The sequence below is a fragment of the Patiria miniata genome, unplaced genomic scaffold (assembly GCF_015706575.1).
Source record: "Patiria miniata isolate m_02_andy unplaced genomic scaffold, ASM1570657v1 HiC_scaffold_20, whole genome shotgun sequence".
Taxonomy (NCBI): Eukaryota; Metazoa; Echinodermata; class Asteroidea; order Valvatida; family Asterinidae; genus Patiria; species Patiria miniata.
In genome coordinates this window covers 29,424,231-29,444,452 of record NW_024037059.1, presented here as the reverse complement: position 1 = coordinate 29,444,452, position 20,222 = coordinate 29,424,231, and the positions used below count along the sequence as shown (strand labels likewise).

The window sequence follows — 20,222 nt, the reverse complement described above, 5'->3', positions numbered from 1 at the left end:
CAAATGTGAATTTCATAAAAGTTGAACGCAGTTGTGAATAATCAAGTACTAAACTGTGCATTATCCAAATGTGAATTTCATAAAAGTTGAACGCAGTTGTGAATAATCAAGTACTAAACTGTGCATTATCCAAATGTGAATTTCATAAAAGTTGAACGGCGCACTTGTGAATAATCAAGTACTAAACTGTGCATTATCCAAATGTGAATTTCATAAAGTTGAACGCAGTTGTGAATAATCAAGTACTAAACTGTGCATTATCCAAATGTGAATTTCATAAAAGTTGAACGCAGTTGTGAATAATCAGGTACTAAACTGTGCATTATCCAAATGTGAATTTCATAAAAGTTGAATGTATTCGCATTCGTGTGAACTATGAAAAGGCTATGCCATACACTGCAATCACCACAATTGCTACCGGTACGAATAGTAATTCTTGAGTAAATGTTTCTTTGCTGCCTCGGGATGATTCTGTTAGTTTGGTGAGGATCGTTAAAGATCGGGAAGCGCTCCGACAAATTTGGAACATGTTCAAAATTGTCGCGTTGATTCAGGAATCAATTTCAATTCTTGGTTTATTCTTGTTGTATTCATAACTACTTCTGGATATTACAGCATTCTGGATATTCTTATTGCATTAATTTTCGTAGAGTTATTTTTGGTGTTAACAGTCAACTTTGTCCTGAATCATTACGAATGTATCAAGAAATGTATGAATATTATAAGAATAGCTTACAAATGTATTCACTCAATCGGCATAATTCTGGGTCATTCTGGATGATTCTTGAGTTATTCTTATGTTATTCTTCACAAATCGCTACAATTCGGTTTTATTCTGCACTAAATCGCAATCATTCGGCTTGGTTCGATCTGATTCGGCTTCCAATTTGTAGGCCTACCTAGTTCTTGATTATTTTTGTCTTTCTTAAGTTACACATATGTATTCTTAAGTCCAGCGAATCAGAGCTAATTTCTCCCGATGCCATAACAAATTTTTATTCGGTATACATGTAGATCAGGGTATTGTTGGCAATTGTGCAGAAATGCTTTTGCACGATCGGTCGACCACACTGCCATTGGTCGATCACCTTTTCTTTTTATTTTCATTTTAAATGGAAGTAAAGAATGAGATTTCCTACAGCATCGACCGATCGTACAATCAAATTTCTGCAGAATCAAGTGATAGCGCGAATCCACCGATTGCCCCCGACAAAAGAAAATGTGTTAGATCACATCAAGGCCATGGCACTTGATGTTAACAAAAGTCTCAGTCAGATACAATCCTTCATGCCGTAAAACAAAATTTACAATATTGAAAGCGACGATAATGCTCATATATCATTGAGAAATTGGTGCATTTTGTGTGAAGCAGACAGTAGTCAACTGATTATACTTGTACACTGTTTATGTATTGAAATATTCAAATGTTCCACATGAAGCAACCTTTTTGCTTGAAAAAGCTCATTAAAATTTATATGCAATATTTTTTTCCCTTACGGTACAAAATACTGGTTAGTGCAAAAAGCAGGAATAAATTAAGGGTTATCGACACATGTACATGTACAGGTACTTTGATGTGAATCACAGGGATGTATGGAGAATCTCGATTAAAGTCTCTTCATTGCATGTACATGTATACAGGTACTGTAATTATACAACATGCAAACATCAAAAAACAAAACTGCCCAATTATTATGAAATGCCTTACCTGACTGTAAGTGAATAATAGTCTCAAGCATCCTGTGAAATCATGGCACCTGGTGTGCTGTCATTTTCAAGAAAAGCGGGATTTTTTTGGCAACTTCCAACGATGGTCGGCCAACCATCTTTGGAAAAAAACTATTTTTTTCTTCAAATACTGCCCCCAATTTACCAAATTCAGTTAGTCCACATTTTGTTTGAAATTGGTTGTACACATCTGTGCAGTGCGTGAAATTACAGTCGGACATCGGACATTTTCCGACCACTTTCATGGTTTGTCCGACCAAATGCAGATGTGCTCGGACAAAATGTCCGAGCGATTTATGTATTCTTTGTGGAGTTGTCTTTTTCAGAAGTATGAAATAAACGCTTGCACTCAAAAGTATTTGGTTGTTTATTTCCGATGATCCGGTCTGTAATACTTACCGTACGCTGAGCGGCTGCTAACTACATGTACGTGTTGTCTTATATTCACGCAATAGATGCAACGCGTTTACACCCCAATCATTACACAGTCTAGTACAGCGCGGCGTGCACAGCGATAGATTGGCATTCGTACGTACGTGCCGTTTGCCAAAAAATAGACGTGAAATCAAGTCGATAAATTGTGTTTCGATCAGCAGTCTTCGTGTTTCTTCTACAAATCAGTTAATACAACTTTTTGTACTTTTCAAGACATTTTATGGAAATGAGCAGTGGCCGTTTGTGGAATTCCCAGTTAATTTCTATTGGGCAAAAGTGTTAAATTGGACCTGATTCAACCTCTATTCCTTGCTATAATAATTCGATCGAGCCTCTTTGGACATTCAGAACTGCAATTTCACCCAGTTTAAGTTATGTGTTCTGCAGACTTGAATCGAGTCTGTATAGTGACGAGTCGAAATATAGAGTATAAGGACATTGACGCGCATACATGTAATGAGAATTTAGCAAGATCAAAGTACGTTGTGTTGCGCGGTATGCTTTAAGTGCGTGATTGTTACTAAATTCTCACAACGTGGCTTACTACAGAAACGAACGCGTGAATCGAATTTGGAACGCTAAATGGCAGATCAAAACTTGACAATGGCAGAACACTTTTGATTGTGCTCGGACATTTTGTCTGACCACTTTTTTTGTCTAATTTCACGCACTGTCTGTGAACGGGTGCAAGCCAACCAGTCTGGTTCCTTGACCTGACCATTCCCCGATGCTATAAATTGCTCCGTTTCATTTGAAGGAGGGTGGAACCAGACTACAAAAACAGCATTTTTGTCTTGGTTTTTCCAGCATCTATGAACACAAACCATTTAACAGATCAGTTTAACAATATTTGCTATAAAATACTAACCCCCCAAATCCATCCATTTCTGAAAATTACAGCAAAAGCAAAATTTAACCATTCCTCCAAGTTATTAAATTGTAAAATAATCCTACAGGTAGTTCCGATAGGCTCATGAAATACGTACGTGCACACTGTATATTCTATAGATTTTTTACATCTTGTTAAAACCTCCATTGATTCATCGTCTTAAATTACATACAATTTCAGGATTGTATTTCTGTGTCGTCCTCATTGATTGTGCACTTGCAGTTTATATCCCACAGATGAAATAATAATAATAATAACGATATTAATTTTGTACTGTGCTGCATGCACAATGCCCTCGTTAGAATTGTTTTAAATCCATGTACAGCTGCATTCTGTGAGTGTACAGTTGTATAATGCAAAATAATGACAATGTCACAGGTCACCGTTCCGTCTGCACAACCATTCAATCTCTTTCATTGGCTAAGCCGGCCCAGCATGCGTTTACAGGACTGCCGCTGCGTCTAAAAATAGACCTGTAGTACTGGTGTGATATAAATGTGCACTGTATATTGTTGGGTATCGTTACATGATGGTATGGGCCAAGTAATGCCAGGAAGCCACTGTGCAGTAGCCTTAAGCAACTACTGTGAGCTAGGAATTCATCGTGAAAATCTGTCAAGCTTGTATTTACAGAATCAAAGTAGCACTCGGTGGTACGTGTACATGGTTAAAGGCAGTGAGTGATGATTGCTGGTTGCACTTGGAGCTGAGCTCTGAAGCTGCAGTTTAATGCATACATGTACAATTTAGACCTTCTACATCCTGTGTGACATCTACAGAGCTTGGATATCCCTGTAGTATTCAACGTTGACGTCACTATTGTGCGTGCACTGTGAACTGTTTGCTTTTTGCAAGATTGGCAGCATTATATTCCTATATTAAGGTGAGTGCGTAATAAATCATGCCATTTGCTGAATCATAATTTGCCACTGCATTGTGTAATGATTAGAGTTATTGTATACATTAAGGTACATGTACAGTACATGCATTTGCATACATGCACATGTTCATAACATGTACCCGGTACTGTGCAATACAGGGTGGATAAAAAAAACGGGAAAGATTTCCATGTACGAAGTTCACTAATTTTCCTCTGTATTGACTAACAAGCCCCCAGATAGCAATTTCATGTCATCAAAGTCAATTTGAGCAGTGAGAAAATACAAGCATTTTCTTAGAAAACACTTAAAAATGTTCAGTCCAATCTCATAGGGTTTGTACACAGGGTGTTGAGTGAACTTCGTATATGGAAATCTTTCCAAAAAACGAAAACAGATGTTATTGCTAATTGGAACTCATAGGGCACATGTGAATCAAAGGGATATCCTCTGTTAGGGTTGAATCTCCTCTTTAAAATGACACCCTGATCATGTCATTACATTCATGGTTGACTGAGCAGTGACCAATTTTATGAAAGGGTCTACTTAGAGAATTGCGCCACTTTTCAATTGTGGTTTTTGTGGTGTCAATTGTCACAGAGTGAAAGGCTATGGTTGCCGATCAAGGCAGGTGGGGAAAAAAATAAAATTTTGCCATGAAAAGTGGCGCAATGCTAGACCCTTTCATAAAATTGGTCACTGCTCAGTCAACTAGTATGCATGATCTCGGTGTCGTTTTAAAGAGGAGATTCAACCCTAACAGAGGATATCTCCCTTTGATTCACATGTGCCCTACTTCTGTTCCAATTAGCAATAATATCTCGGTTTCGGGTTTTTTTTATGCACCCTGTATACTGGGAGAATAAATTTGTAAATTGTATGTTTGGTGCTGTACTGCGTAATTTATGTGAAACACACAACGTGTATCGTACATGTACTTTCAATGAAAACGACAGGAAATTCGCGTGTGTACTCCATCGTGTCCAATTAAACAACCAAGATTTGTTGTCGTCTTTTCTCGGAAACGGTAAGACATTAGGTTAGTTTAATTTCAACTAGACCTTTAAAATATAAATATACAATCCAAAACAGACAATTTTCAGGGATTTCAGGCAATAATGCCCCTTTAAATCTATACCTGAAGCATATTTTTTGGTTTAACGGATAATGCTATACGGATTGGAATGCACAATACAGGTAAACTGACAATTGCGCATTGTGCTTCGAACATTGATCATCACGCATCATGCAGTGTGCATTACGCTCAATGCGTGACGGACGCATGGATTTTCTGCCTTATATGCCAGATGATGTACATTCTGTGGCACTGTATGCATAGCGTTTGCGATGCTCAAGTTGGTTTACAGAAACTCCGGAGAGTGTGTCCCATATCTGCAGAGGCAGGAGTGCACTTAAGTTGCGGTCACCGCACTGTTGCCATGACAACCCGTGCAATCGGAGTCACACTTGAGCTCTAATAGTGCAAAGCCCTTAAAATCACTCCCCCATCCGAGCCAATACACACACCCACACAGCTGCGCCCGCAACTAGACATGTACATGTATGTCTACCTTACCATAAACTCTAAGTAGTTGGTACTCCGCCCCAGTGGTCACAGTATGAGCCTAACTGCAGGAGTTAGGTAGGGGGGGGGGGGGGGGGGGTCGGGTCGGGGTGAGTGTCTTAAGGATTGACAGCTCACTCCAACACTAGAGTAGCTGTCCAGACCAAATCAACAAACAGCTAGGGTGGGCAATTCATTACGGCGACTAAATATCGTCTGCTCCTGGGTACAAAAATGTGTGCACAGGTTTTGCACTCACAGTGTAGGAATAGTTGTGCACGACACACAGCTACCGTAGCTGATTACATAAAACATCTTTATTTAGCAGTATTGTTCATTTCTGTAGAATGCACCCATGCGTATCCATTTTCATCATGGATATTTTGCAATATCTTGGCAAAAAAACAAATGGGTGTTGTCAACGTACAACTTTACCTGCAGACAGGGGCGGATCTAGCTGCTGTATCAGGAAACGTAGGAAGACTGGGGGGGGGGGGGGGGGATTTGAGTGAAGACGTGCCCCTGCTATGGGCTCTGTGCTGTAATTTTCAGAAATGGATGGATTTGGGGGTTAGTATTTTATAGCAAATATTGTTACACTGATCTTTTTAAAGTTTTGTGCTCATAGATGCTGGAAAACCAAGACAAAAATGCTGTTCTTGTAGTCGGGTGCCCTGACCCTACTTCAGACAAAATGGAGCAATTTATAGACGTGGGGGAATTGTCATTTCAGGCAACCAGACAAACTGGCTTGCACCCGTTCACGGACGTGAAACTGATTGCAAACAAAATGTGGACTGACTAAATTTGGCAAATTGGGGGCAGCATTTGAAAAAAGTATGCTTTTTCCAACAATGGTCGGCCGACCATTGTTGGAACTTGATACGAAAATTCCACTTTTCTTGAAAATGACAGCACACCAGGTGCCATGATTACACAGGATGCTTTAGACTGTCATTCACTAACAGTCCAGTAAGGTATTTCAGAGTAATTTAGTAGTTTTGTTTTTTGATATTTGCAAATGTTGTATTACCTTTAAGCATAATACTGGTACCATCTTTTTATCCTCAACCTCAGTTAAAATTAGTGGTCCTTGAATGTATTCAGTTCAATAGAGGGGAAAAGGAACAGTGCATTTGTATAACATGTTAATACCTCCACAAAATCTTGCAGTTTTTAAAGCTACAGTCCATCATTTGCAGCCATCCGAAAAAGTAACTGGCATAATTATTGTTGAAAAACAAACTTGGTTGAAAGATAGTAAGGGAACTAAACTCCCTGTGAAATTATTCTTTCTGGGAAGCTGTCATTTTGAAGTAATCAACGAAAGAAGGCCTTTCCAACGGTGCGTCTTAAAGACGCACCGTAGGAAAATTTAAATTATTTGTTCGTTTTGTTATTCGGCGAAGCGCGCGCAAGCATTGGCACGACGCACACGCGCGCGCAGTTGCTATAATTCGTCGGATCAGTGCGCGACCTCGCATATAACTGCAATTCAAAACAATTCAAAACATGATTCAGTAACTTTTGATTTGAAATTGAGATCCTAGAATGCTGTTTTTCTCGGAATAATGTACAGCTGAAGCTGAGCTGAAACTTCATCAGGTTAGTTGTTCAGTATCCTTCATTAGATTTTGAACACTATTGTTGCTTCATACGAACAAAATGCACAAATTACAAATGATGGACTACATGTACCGGTATATCTTTAATGCCTCCACAAAATCTTGCAGTTTTTAATGGGAGGTAATGTGCTATTTTAATGGCGTGACAGGTTGAGAAAAAATATTGAACCGTTATGCAATCATGTCTGCAGGCAGTTAGTACGAAAAGATACGTACCAGTACATGTGTGCATGACATGTACATGTACGTACATGTACATGTACATGTACACATACGCAACATCATCTGCTACCTGCGTGCGCGTTCGCCATTTCCATTTTCCCCTGATTAAAATATGAACTGACTGCTCTGATGATAATCACTTGAGCCCCCGATCTTCTTAAGATTGCAGCTGACTGATAAACACACTTGGGACGTGCTTGCTACCCCGGTATATATTGCTGGATGAAGGTTATTCAAACAAAAGCCCAATTCCCAGGCTGCGCATTTTTTTGGGGGGCAGGGCTGCGTCATTAAAAGTCAATCGGAAGGTTGTTTGTCAGGCAGATTTGAAGCAGCCAGCGGCCGCCAGAAAATCTGTAGACATTTAGGAGAGTCTTGCATTTATGTATATTACAGGGGAGTGTGTGGCATAGTGGTTAGGGTTCGTGACTCATGATCAGAGGGTCAGGGGTTCGAATCCAGCTGCTGGTCATATGTTGTTTCCTTGGACAAGGCACTTCACCCCCACTTGCCCCTCTCCACCCAGGAGTATAAATGGGTACTGCCATTAGCTGGGAGTAACCTGCGATGGACTAGCATCCCATCCAGGGGGAGTAGACATATTCTCAGTCGTTTCATGCAACTGAAACCGGAGATAAACGCCGGCCTGATGAGCCACATTGGCTCGCGACAGACTTTTCTTTTTACACAGGGTGAGTTTAAAAAAAAAAATCTAAATGGTGCCCCCTATTTTTTAAAGAATTTCTACATGTAGCGCTTTCCAAATCTAGGATATGAAAGCCCAATTTATAAGCTTTCTTTCAGTGAAAGAATCATTTGAATCGCTCATGTACTTTTCCAGTTATAGAATTTTGAACACAAACACTTTTTTTTTTAACCTTGTCCACGGATCACATACATGTATAAGGTACCGGTACATGATATTTTCAGTTAAAATAAAACCATGTCCTATCCTGACAATGATATCAGAATAATCCCATAAGTCCGCAGGGTAGCCAAGTATAGAAGGCAGGGCAAGACTATAAACTCTTGACATTATAACATTTTGTATAAAACATGTTGTTTTGACATTGGAAGCAGCAGGTTTTTAAATAAATGTTACGATAAGTGCCAGTTATCATGGTTATGAGAGTGTTCTGATTTTGATATGTGAATAGTTTTTGTTTTGCTGAAATGTCACGTACCTTTATTGTGATCCGTGGACAAGGTTTAAAAACGGTGTTTGTGCTCAAAATTCCATAACTGGAAAAGTACATTTAGAGTGATTTGAATGATTCTTTTACTAAAAGCAAGCTTACTAATTTGGCTTTCATTTCCTAGATCTGGAAAGTGCTACATGCAGAACTTTTTTAAAACAACAAAATAAGGCCAAAAAAAAAAAGTCTCCGGTTTCTGGTATGGAGCTTGCCCAAAAAGTGGTGCGGCGACGCGGCTTCTTTTTTTTTTTTACCTGATTTATTTGCTTCAAATGTCGGCTGATGACTGCAAATGGTGCCTGACTAAACTTAGTGCAAATATACGGGAGTCCAGAGAGGCCACATAAAGCTTATTCTAGACCATAACCCAATCTAAAAACACGTTAAAATTGTGCAGCAGCAGGATTCCAGTCAAACCAGTGAGTTTGGCGGTTTTGAGACACCATCTTTCATTGAAAAAAAATACGGCGACGCGCGCGCATACCAGAAACCGGAGACTTTTTTGGGGGGGCCTAAAGGGGTACCATTTTGGGTTTCCTTTTTTGGACACACCCTGTGAGTGGAGAACTTGTAATCATTTTTATGATTCTGTGAATTCATATAGATTTCAGTTAGTGATTGGATTTAAATCTGAATTTTTGAACATTCAGTTTAAATTCCACTATTCGTTTTTTTTTTAAACGTAAAACAAAATGGCGGACGTGTGATGCAGTTTTAAAGGAAAAGAAGCTCTTAGTTGACTGTATAGCTACTTTGAAATTTCTATTGCAATATTCCAGGCTAATTCATAATTATTCGATGCATTTTCTATTTACAACTTTACACACATTGTCTTGGTATTATAGTCTCGTTTATGTATTTTTAAAGCATAAAACTGGCTAAGAAAAGGACGCTTCTTATTTTGCGATGACCACTAGACACGTCGTAACTTGCGACATGTTTCAAGCCATTGTCAAGGAACTTACGACGCTTTCAACACATTGCAAGTTTCGCGAAATGGATCATACCACGCATCGCAAGCTGCAACGTCTTACACATCGTAACTCGGGTTGCGATGCATCGCAGCGCTTCGTGAAATCGGGTGCAGGTTGCAACTTGTTTTAGCTTCAGTTCTGTTCCCAGCTGCCTAGTAATACTCGCAAAGCTTTCCGCAAACAGATTCATTTATTACCGTGCAATCCTGGGGCTTCTTTTTAATCCCTCCCATCCTTGCTTTAGGCCGAACAAGATACTAACAGGTCTTGAGATACCTAGATGTAGACATGTGCCAAGAGGGAGCAAATCTCTCACATTATAAAGTCCCAAAAATTGATTAGGGGTTTAGGCTCGCAGTGGACTTTCTCTAGCTGAAACGCGGGATGGTTTGGCATTGGGATGAGATTGTCATCTACTGGAGTAGATGCTCTTGGGATGACTTGGAGCAAAACACATCGACTACACTACCACTCCATTTACTTGGGGACTTACTTGCAAATGGTGTACAGTGTATACAAGGGCGGATCAAGAACTAAATTTTTAGGGGAGGGGGTGGGGGGCTTGATTATTATTATTTTTTTAAAGGGATAGAACTTTTTTGTCAATACATTTATATTATGAATACTATAAGTTATCCTGCAAGCGCAAGTGGAACACGGAGTAATGAAGTGCGTGGGACACGTCGCTCGCATCTTGGAAAAGCGCAAAACACCAGGTGCGATATGGATCGTGCAATTATAATATCACACTGTTGTTGCCATGGATTGACCAATCAGGATCGAGGATACAACTTCACTTGAAGATAAATATATTATACATAACAGTACTGGTATGTCCCTAAAATGGGTCTGTCTGACTGTTTTTATAATAACTTCAAAACCATGAGGTCAATTTTGAAAATGTTTGGTTGGGCAGATAGTCCTTATCCTTGGCCTCAACCCCTATGAGTTTCATTTAATTTCAGTCACGCACCACTGCACAATTGTCAATTGATCACGACAACTTTTTTGGACACTGTGACCAAGTTCCTTGCTTTAATCAGTTTCAGTGCTGTTTTAAGCTGTGTAAAATCCTGCATGTTGTGAAAACAAGGCTGATGTGGTTTGGGATTGGAATCATTTGCCCTTGAGCATTAAACCGAGGTCTTGCCATGATGACTGATAGCCAGGCAACCGGCAAATGATTCCAATCCTACCCGCAGCCCTTTTCACAACATGAAGGATTTTACACAGCTTACTTAAAGAGGTTGTGGAATGCTCGAAGACATTTCCGTCATTTTTCGGGTATGTAGCCTAAGGTGTGATGAAATAAAAACAACTATTGTGTCTGTCATGAAACGAGTACAAAAGGTACTTTTGAGAGCTGTTTTTCAGGTCCTATTTCGACCCGAACGTGCAATTTGTGTAAAAGTCGTCATTGGGGGCAGCAAACAAAACATAGTAAATCGTGACGTAATAAACAGGACTCGTTTATACTATGCTGCATCGGGAGTCCTGTTTATTACGTCACGATTTACTGTGTTTTGTTTGCTGCCCCCAACGACGACTTTTACACAAATTGCACGTTCGGGTCGAAACAGGACCTGAAAAACAGCTCTCAAAAGTACCTTTTGTACTCATTTCAAGACAGACACAATAGTTGTTTTTATTTCATCACACCTTAGGCTACTTATACCCGAAAAATGACGGAAATGTCTTTGAGCATTCCACAACCTCTTTAACACAGTAAAATTGATAAAGGCAAGGAACTTGGTCACAGTGTCCAAAAATGTTGTTGTGATCAAGTGATAAGTGTGTAGTGATGCGTGACTGAAATTAAGTGAGACTCATAGGGGTTGAGGCCAAGGCTTAGGAGTATCTGCACAACCAAACATTTTCAAAATTGAGCTCATGGTTTTGTAGTTATTTCAAACATAGTCAGACGAACATTTTTTGGGGGGATATAGCAAAGACTCACATTACAAGATTCTGTATTCAAAGTTGACTAACCTCGTTTTGTCCCGTTGTTCTGTATAATTTGTGTTGCCATGACAACAACATGAAGACGGAATTTCGTTTTCATTGTGCGTTTTTTTTTTTTCAAGTGTTTTTTTTATAGATGCGTCATTGCATCAACGTTTTAAAATTGTCTGTAAATACACATTGGCATCAATGGGAAATATGGCACACAATGTTAAATGGGCCTGTGGTATAGGAAGGCAGACCAAATATGGCCTTCGTGTACATGTCTAATTGAGATGATTTCTTTGTACAAGTACATGTCCACTTATAGGTCTCGTTCAAAGGACGTCATTTCCTACCTATCCACGTGCATCGGCATTTTGACGTCAACTTGCATAACGCGCAGCAGCTGCGTCGTATTTCGAACACATTTCGAGCAACAAGCGCGCGTGTTTGGAACATTTTCAACACTGCGTAATGCGTGCTTGATTGCCTAAAATACGCAGTTGCAGTTCTCCTACAGAGATGGCCCTCATTGAGCGAGCCCTATGGGCTCCGTGCGCCAACAAATGAGGGCGCGTTTTTACCATTTTTGAGAGCCCCTTTGAAGGGACACCGCATGTGTTTACTGTACTGGTTCGCGCGCGAAGTATGCATGACTTATTTATCTTGAATGTGCACAAATTAGTTAAGCCATAGCGTCTTCCTGCGTGAGCGTTAGGCGTCGTCGCCGTGTGAATACGTTCGAATTCAACTTGCAATGGTCTCCCAGACTGATCCCCGGCCCCAATGGAGTACCGAAGCGAATACGTCACGCGCACAAAATGTGTGTAAAGACATTAGCGCGTGATTCAGCCCGTGAACCAACACGCGCGCGTACTCCATTCATTTGCACTACACTTTCTGGTTCTAAATGACGTCACACTTCGGTACTCCATAACTTTGGATCAATTGAAATGCGCAGTGGATGGTCCGGGAACCAGTCTAGGTCTCCCCCAACTCTCCTTTTCTGACCGCTGAAGGGTTACTTGTGCATGGAGCCCATACATAGTTTGTAATAGAACTATACTTTTGAGTTTCCGTATACAGTGAACGTGAGTTGAAAGCTGATGGAACTTGCTCGTTTAAATACATGTGGTACTGGTACAAATGTATGGAGATAAACAGGAATTTGATTGTTTTAAAAGTACTACATTTCATGTACTACTGTGTTACAATTTGGGATAATTTTGTGTCACCTAAACGAAGTTTTTGGAGACACTTACCGTGACCGTAGACGTACACACCAGAGCTACATGTATTTGTGGGGTACTCTAACAAAGGGAACGGTACCCCACAAGTGAAATTTTTAGAAATTGGGATAAAAGGACAACAATGCTCCAACCCTAGAACTCCCATCCGCTGGAACGTCCGTATGACCAAACAACCGTAGACTCATAGTAACCGTATGTACTGGTATGTTGAAGTTTTGGTTCAGTTTTTGAAAAACGTTAGATGGAATGTAGTTAAGTGTGATTTTTGGTCAACTAAACTTTTTAAACTAATATCGTGGAGTTTTTGTACTCATTTTGACACCTTGTTTGAACAAGCAAAACTTTATTTTTATTGTGATTTTTTGTTTTTAAGGCATAGGGAAAGGTTCCAATTCTATGCCAAAAGAGCTTTTTTGTTTGATTATTAGTTTTTTATATGTTTTTAACTTGTGCCAAAGATAGGCAGACAAACTGTAACGCAACTAACCATCACGTAACTAACCGAGATTTTTTGGCAATGTTTTAAACCGATTGGAGAATCGAGAAATGTATATGTCAAAACATTTGTCAGAAAGCAAGTTCAGAAATACTATAACTTGTTTCAGCTGTATCCCATTTGACGGAACTTTTTCTTTTAAAGATGTTTACCAGTTATCCTTGGGCATCTGTTTTTTTGTAACGTACATGTACGGTACATGTACGGTAACTATAACCGAGATTACATATCCCATTACAATTCACAAAACATTTTTTTCTGCTGGCAGTGTTATAAGTCCTGGTATTAAGATGTATTGATGGTACCAAAAATGGAAAATTGATACTCGCGCATGTTGATAGAGGAGCCTTAAAAGCAGTGCTACATTGTAACACAACTAACCGTGGAATTGGCCAATTGCAGTCTCTTTTACAAAACAAGATGACATGCACAGACAAAAGCATTTCTTGGTACAGTTACATGTACATGTAAGATACGGTTTTCTCATAATCCTCTTATGCTGCGTGTATTAGAAACTGTATAATCTTGGAAATGTATGCATAATTTCACCGTATCGTTATTACGGTCATGCACGCTGCCACGCATAAGTTGGCATGAATGCGAGTTGTGGTTGTGCCATGCACGTCAGTGCAGCTCTGCATCATATCCTAGTATAACCTGGGTCGAAACTCATCGCTCTAGACGTAACGGATCAAGGAGTATGCTCTAAATACCATGCGATGGCAGTGAAGCCTGTCGCGGGGAGGCGTTAACCCTGGCCTAGCCTAACTGAATTTAAAATCTACCGGTACTGCACTTGTCCCCCGAGAAACTGAGTGGTAGGCCTACCACTGGCAGAATTTGTTGGGGGCACAGGTTGGATCTCAGGCCCCGGTTTTTAACATGCTTGTTCAATACCAGCCAAGCATGTATTTATTCCCATTCATAAATACCTTTTGGTCAAAAAGTCAAAACAAGTCAAAGATATATTTTTATATCCAACGATTGTGTTTGACAACTTAAATTCATGTTTTGTGAAACACCCCTACTCTCGGGAGTAGCGCTACTACTACATGTACTTTTGTGGAGATTGGTGATTGTGTGGCGTGTACTGCACGATGTGGCGTGTACTGCACGACGTGGCGCAGAATGCAGCAGTGCCGTTGTAGTATGAATTTTGGACTTTATGAAATACGGACTCATTAGTACATTGTACAGTAGTATTGCGCAAGCCTATCGGTATGAAGATAATTAGGAGAGAGACGTGTGAGGTTTCAACTAATTGGTGCTGATTGGTGGAGATTGGTGCTCGTGTGGCACATACTGCACGATGTGGCCCGTACTGCATGATGTGGCGCAGAACGCAGCAGTGCCGGTGTAGTGTGAATTTTGGACTTTATGAAATAGGGACTCATTAGTACATTGTTGCCTATCGGTATGAAGATAATTAGGAGAGAGACGTGTGAGGTTTCAACTAATTGGTGCTGATTGGTGGAGATTGGTGCGCGTGTGGTGCGTACTGTATGATGTGGCGCATACTGTGTGATGTGGCGCATACTGCGTGATGTGGCGCAGAATGCAGCAGTGCCGGTGTAGTAGTAATTTTGGACTTAATGAAATACGGACTCATTGGTTCATTGTAGGATTGCACATTCCTATCAGTATGAAGATAATTAGGAGAGAGATGTGTGAGGTTTCAACTACCGGTAATTGGTGCTGATTGGTGGAGATTGGTGCTTGTGTGGCGCGTACTGCACAGTGTGGCGTGTACTGCACGACTTGTGGCGCAGAACGCAGCAGTGCCAGTGTTGTGTGAATTTGGACTTTATGAAATATGGACTCATTGGTACATTGTAGTATTGTGCACGCCTATCGGTATGAAGATAATTAGGAGAGAAACGTGAAGGTTTCAGCTAATTGGTGCTGATTGGTGGAGATTGGTGCTCATGTGGCATGTACTGCACGATGTGGCGCATACTGCATGATGTGGCGCAGAACGCAGCAGTGCCGATGTAGTGTGAATTTTGGACTTAATGAAATACGGACTCATTGGTTCATTGTAGGATTGCACATTCCTATCAGTATGAAGATAATTAGGAGAGAGATGTGTGAGGTTTCAACTACCGGTAATTGGTGCTGATTGGTGGAGATTGGTGCTCGTGTGGCGCGTACTGCACGGTGTGGCGTGTACTGCACGACTTGTGGCGCAGAACGCAGCAGTGCCAGTGTTGTGTGAATTTGGACTTTATGAAATATGGACTCATTGGTACATTGTAGTATTGTGCACGCCTATCGGTATGAAGATAATTAGGAGAGAGACGTGTGAGGTTTCAACTAATTGGTGCTGATTGGTGTGGCACGTACTGCACGATGTGGCGCAGAACGCAGCAGTGCCGGTGTAGTGTGAATTTTGGACTTTATGAAATACGGACTCATTAGTACAATGTAGTATTGGGCATGCCTACCGGTATTAGTACATGTACATGTACATGTATGAAGATAATTAGGAGCGAGACATGTAAGGGTGCAACCAATAAAAAGGTAAAAGAGACCAGATTTCACAGGAGTCCAAATTTCATGTGACTCGTACCGGGAAAAAAGGGTTTAAAACCATTCAGTGTTTTATCAACCGTTTAAAACCACCCAGATGGGCTCTCGACCAATAGGAATGGGTAAACTGTCTTAGGTGTTTATGATTTGTTGTTAGCATGACTGTTAGCCTAATGGGAGATTCTGGAAGTCGTTATTCAGTTTGAAAAAAAATATTAGAATTTTGGATTTTGAAATCTTTGTTTTCTCCCAACACCCTGCAGTATAGACCACACTTGTGTGTTCATGGTCTCTGCCTTCAACATTTCAGCAAAAGGGTAATTTCAGCAACGTTTTATTATACATGAAACGAAAGTCTGAATGCCACCATGTAGACAGCGTTTCTGATGGATGTGTCCGAGTATGTAGCATCAGGTCATGCATGATACATGTGTGGCATTGCAAATGTACAATCTCCTTCCTGAATGCAGCGCAATCAATATATGATCAAACACTGCATAATCTTGAACATGTAGCGTCGAGAACAGAACTACGCTGCAGGCAATTGTCATTGCATTCCTATAAGAAACATAATCACAAAAAGATATGGCTCACATTAAAAAGTGCATCAATCACACGCCACGCCAAATTGAATTCTGCTCTCGTTGAATTTTTTTTTTTTTTTTTTTCAGTTTGCTATATGCAATGTAGTTGATCCTTTTTGTTTTCGCTTCGTGCGTTCCCATCGCTTGATTGGTTATTCGGACTGTGACATGTGGTTTCTGGGGTTAATACCCATGACATATATTCATCTTTTATGAAAGATGGGGCCATTAATGGGATCATAAGACCTGTGCTTCGAATAATAAAAACAAAATTCATCAAAAATTCATTAGGTCTGGAAGCCACAATGTACAATGTGAAGGCAGAAGGCATCTGACGTACTAGTGAGATATTTTTTATTTATTTTAGCATTACACAAATTGCAGCAACGAAAAAGCTTGAACAATAACAATCACGCTTTGGTACAACTATAGGATACAGGGCCGCTCCATTCTATATCCGCGCATCCATGGCTGCGTGGATGCGCAGTCGGTTCTCTATAGCGCCCTCTATTGAGCCCTCTGTTAATCGTACATTCTGTAATATTTCTTTGCATACACTTGAGCATTTCATCATGATGTTTGTACATGTACTTGTGAGATGAAGATGCCAAACTGAAAACTAGGAGTAGATTTATGAATGCCTGCTCATAATAGATTTTTTCCTGTTTGGCAGACATCAACAAAATGCTTGAATGCCGGAATCCGCCCGTGGAATTTATTTATGTGAAATGTCTGACCCACCTCAACCCCTATCAATCAATTATTCCTCGTTAGAGCTCGAAGAAAAACAGACAGAATTCATGTGTTGCATATTTGGCTGGTCAGCCGAAGGCACCCCCAACTGTTGTAACGTATACATGCAGACACTACAATTATGCGCACAAACTGAACTGCCCCCGGTCAACAGCTTTTCAATTTGCCAAGAAATTGCGAATTAACCCCATTCCGAGCGTTTTTTTTTGTTTGTTCCACTCCGGTGGTTAAGCCTGTCGTTTTGTTTCTACTCCCAATACTCACACGGCATGAAACCGCAGCAGTGCTGACGTCATACATGTACAGCCGCTGTATGCTACGTACGTATGCACTCCCATCGTGTTGCCAAAACAGCACACTTGGGAAAATTCACGTGTGTACTTGGCATTGTTTTTCTCTGTCTCTGTTTCGTTGCCCACGCATTTCATTGACCACCAAAATGCACTCACGTGTACATGTAGCATGTCTGCGTCTTAGGTTCATTTAAATTTTATGCATGAAGACATGCAAACAGGTACATTTCCAGTTGTTTATCAAATTTGGGGGGGGGGGGGGGGGGGTTTGGGGGGGGGTGTTTTTGGTCATGTTGTTCATGTTTGTGTTAGGCCAAAAAAAAAGTATTCGGTTTCTGGTATGGAGCTTGCCCCAAAAGTGGTGCGGTGATGCAGCATTTTTTGGTTTTTTTTACTTTTTTTTCCTTCAAATGTCGGCTGATGACTGCAAATGGTGCCCGACTAAATTTAGTGCAAAATATATGGAAGCCCAGAGAGGCCGCATAAAGCTTATACTCGATCGTAACCCCATCTAAAAACACGGTAAAATTGTGCAGCAGCAGGATTCCAGTCAAACCAGTGAGTTTGGCGGTTTTGAGAAATCATCTTTCTTACATAAAAAAAACTTTTTAATTTTGCCGACGCGCATGGCTACGGCGACGCGCACATACCAGAAACCTGAGCCTTTGGGGGGGGGGGGCCTTAGTGTGTTTTACTTGTTTTTGTATGGAATTGCAATTTTTGCTTCAGAAATTTTGTAAAATGAACATGATCAAAACAGGTACGTTTTAGATACATACAAAACCCAAATGCCGGGACTACTCTTTTAGTGAAGTTCTGCATGTAGCACTTTCAAAATCTAGGATATGAGAGCCCAATTCATAAGCTTTCTTTTAGTACAAGAATCATTCAAATCACTCATGTACTTTTCTAGTCACGGAATTTTAAACCCAAACACCGTTTTAAAGTTCTGTCCACGGATCACAAATAAAGGTGTCTGTCTTTCAGCAAAACGAAAACAATTCACACACATCCCTATGTGATTTGTTTTCATTTTGCTGAAAGAACACGTCAGTTTTTCTTTCATTTTTTGTTGTAAATGACATCTTGAATGAGAGATTAAAATGCCTCCTAGACAATGTCGTATTTAATACAAATGTTTCACGTTATCAGTTGTACGTGCCTTTGCAGATCCGTCCTAATGCTACATTAATCCATAATTATACACAATCTCTGAACATGTTGAACATTGGTAAGACCGTCAACCCGTTGAGTTTGCAGCTGTTCGGTTTATCAAGATGACATTATCCTTTTTGTGAGAGATATATTGACACGCGAGTATAGTGCTGTCGTACGATGTTCTCAAATGTACACATATATACCTATGTTTTCTATTAAAGCTACATACTCTCTTGTAGACGGGAATTTCATATTTTGTATGATTTTGAACAGTTTGAGCATTTAAAGGTAACAACATTGCAAACACTAAAAAATAAAACCTCCAAATTATTATGAAATACCTTACTTGACTGTACTATTCAGAACTTAACCCATCAAACCCCAACAGCATGTTTTGTTGGAATTTGTCAGGATGGGTACAGTACCCCTAATCTGACAGTCTTTTACATTGGGTTGGCACACCTCCAGAAACAAAGTCAGAAATACGTGTGTGCAGTTTCCCATATGGTGTTGGAATTTGCCAGGATGGGTATGGTTCCTAGTAAATCAGCTAGGGTGAGTTAGGGTTAAGGAAATAATAGTCTCAAGCATCCTGTGAAATCATGGCACCTTGTGTGCTGTCATTTTCAAGAAAGGTGGAATTTTTGTATCAGTTTCCACTGATAGTCGGCCAACCACCGTTGGAAAAAACTGATTTGTTTTTCAAATACTACCCATTTTACCAAATTTAGTTATTCCACAAATTGCTTGCAATTGTTTATACATCCGTGAACGCAAGCCAGCCAGTCATGGTTCCCTATAAATTTGGAACCAGACTATAAATTGCTCCGTTGTGTCGGAAGTAGGGCCAGGGAACCAAACTACATGTACAAGAAGAGTATATTTTTTTCCTTGGTTTTTTCAGCATCTATGATCACAAACCTTTAAAAAACTCACTGTAACAATATTTGCTATAAGATACTAACCCCCAAATCCATCCATTTCTGAAAATTACAGCAAAAACAAATGTTGTTAGTCCGTTTGATTCCAAATCTCTACAGGGTGAGTAAAAAAACGAAGCCCAAATGTTGGGACTATCGTTTTAGTGAAGTTCTGCATGTAGCACTTTCAAAATCTAGGATATGAAAGCCCAATTCATAAGCTTTTCTTTACTTACAAGAATCATTCACATCACTTATGTACTTTTCAAGTTACGGAATTTTAAACACAAGCACCGTTTTAAAGTTCTGTCCACAGATCACAAAAAAGGTGTACGTTCTTTCAGCAAAACGAAAACAATTCACACACATCCCTATGTGATTTGTTTTCGTTTTGCTGAAAGAGCTTTTTGTGATCCGTGGACAGAACTGTAACACGGTGGTTGTGTTTAAAATTCCGTAACTTGAAAAGTACATGAGTGATTTGAGTGATTCTTGTACTAAAAGAAAGCTTATGAATTGGGCTTTCATATCCTAGATTTTGAAAGTGCTACATGCAGAACTTTACTAAAACAATGGTCACGACATTTGGGTTTCGGGTTTTTTACTCACCCTGTATTCTGTGTTGAACTTGGTCAGTATAAAATCATTTTGCCATCTACGCTTCTTTTCCTCTACCTCAAAACACAGTGAATATTGACACAATTTAAAAGCAATTTTCCCGAAAAATTTGAAGCGTTTGCAGGTTGACGTGGAGTGTTGTTTCTTCAAAAAAAAATACACTTCG

The 20,222-nt window shown here is 40.0% G+C and overlaps 1 protein-coding gene across 1 annotated transcript in view; it reads left to right on the top strand.

Annotated features, from left to right (window-relative positions):
• Positions 1-3,575: 3,575 nt before the first annotated feature.
• Positions 3,576-20,222, top strand: part of LOC119728538 (neurocalcin homolog) — a 31,055-nt gene continuing 14,408 nt past the window's right edge. The window contains exon 1 of the mRNA XM_038200818.1: positions 3,576-3,935. The gene's annotated coding sequence lies outside the window, so the exon portion shown is untranslated. The remainder of the gene's footprint in view (positions 3,936-20,222) is intronic.